We start from the raw sequence: 2,093 nt of genomic DNA, 5'->3' as shown, positions 1-2,093 counted from the left end.
TGCACGCGCAGGAAACGCACTTGTGCTAAGCACATGCGGTGGCCTAATGGTCTAAGCGTTCATTCGTCACGCCGAAGGCCTGGGTTCCATTTCCTACATGTATACACGTGGAAATGTGTGAAGCCCATTTTTGGTGTTCCCCGCCGTGATATTGCGAATATTTCTAAAAGCCCGTAAAGCTATAAACGCACTCACTAAGCACATGCTTAAATTTCCTTAGTGAGTGGACAAAATTGTGGACTGTGCGTACAATCGATGTGGGACTTCAATATCCCAAATTATCTAAATATATATTTGGCATATAAACTAGTGCAATCTCTCAACTGTGAGAGTGGACTATGGGAGTGTATAGCAATATATATATAAATCTCCTCCTGTTAGCCCCTCATATCTCCATACAATAACATGAATTTTATTTCAACACCTACCATTAAAAGCCACCTCTATCTACATGCATTTAGCCTTCAAGTAGACTCTCTTAGAAGACGCTGACCCTAAACCGTAGCCGGCGAAGAGGTGAGTACTACAGACAAGTGGGTAGGACCACAACCTCTGATATTAAGCGTATTCACCCCGGTACAATAAAAACAGGGTCAAAGTAGTCATTTGATGTCTACAACACAAAGACAAATTGCTTTGTGAGTTGCTCGAGCAGCACAATGAATGATATCTCACGTCGTTTCTGACGGTGCATAAAACTGAGATAATGTTGGCTTTGGGCCAACTGGGTCAAGCGAATTTCCGCATAATGTAGTGTTCATGCATGGCGTTAAAATTGTTTGAACTAAGAGATTTTGCCTACGAAGCTCTTTTTGTAAAAAAAAGATCAAGCCTCTGTGGCCTATTCCTAGCCAAATTATTATTATAATAGGATATTTATATAGCGCACATATCCACGCAACAATTCATGATCAAGGCGCCACCATCACGTGGGGTGTTTGGAGAAACGTTTTTGAACTATCACAAAGTTTATTAAATTTAATGTCAATAAGGTGACACAATATAAATGAATTCAAGTTCTTGTCATATGCTTTTACAGGCGAAGCCAGTGTTTCTTGATTTTAATCTGGAACATTTAGCACTTGTGACAATCGTTTTCTTCCTCTACATACAAACCAAGGAGCGATCATCAGCATCTATTGCTGATGATCTATTGCTGAGAGAGAGAGAGAGAGAGAGAGAGAGAGAGAGAGAGAGAGAAGAGAGAGAGAGAGAGAGACAGAGAGAAGAGAGAGAGAGAGAGAGACAGAAGTAGCCGATTCGATCACTTTGAGTTAGAGTTATCCGCCCCTCCTACCTCTTAAACAAGCATGGAAGCAAACCAGGAGTTTGAAATTGCGAATAACAATAAGGCTTTGTTTCAACTGTTTACTTGGTCTGGACTTTAAAAAAGTTAAAAAAAGAGACTGAAACTACTTCCACTTCTTTCTTTTTTTTCAAATAAACTATATATTTATTTGGGAAATCACCTGAAATGAGAAAGGAGAGAATAACCCATCAAAAGTTTAGAATCACTTAAAACACTCACTATATATATATATGGTTACATCGAAGATTGATTTCTCCACTAACTTGGGGGAACCAACTGCAAACCTTATGCAGATGAATTCCACGAAGATCATGCATCAAATTGCTGAAAAGCAAGTACACATATCGTGCATGTGAACAGCTGGTGTAAAGTATTCGCCAATTTTCACTGAGCTTCATCATTTATTAAACTCATGACAATAATCTTTTCAACGTTACGAATTTGTTTTACAATACATCAGTTCATGTGCAAACAGTACCTTTCAACAGTATGGAATATTTTGCAAAATTTAGTTTAGAACAGTTGCCTGAAGTAAGTGGCTGTATTTACACTAGTGAGTTTACACTTTTGATGGGAAGTACATAGTAAATTGATGATGTATAGTAAATTAGTACAAAATAGTATTGCAATCGTTGGTTTCAATAGACTGTCGCTATCGCAATAGTTGTTTCCCCCTCAATAGTCACCCCTACTAGATTTATGTACACAAGAAGTGACACCAACCCCCACTCCGCACCCCTCAACCACCACCATGCATGTCATGCACAAAAATGGCTATCACCCT

The sequence above is a fragment of the Haliotis rubra genome, unplaced genomic scaffold, assembly GCF_003918875.1.
Source record: "Haliotis rubra isolate DU_JTF1 unplaced genomic scaffold, ASM391887v1 Scf738, whole genome shotgun sequence".
In the NCBI taxonomy this organism is placed as follows: Eukaryota; Metazoa; Mollusca; class Gastropoda; order Lepetellida; family Haliotidae; genus Haliotis; species Haliotis rubra.
This window is presented reverse-complemented; position numbering follows the sequence as displayed.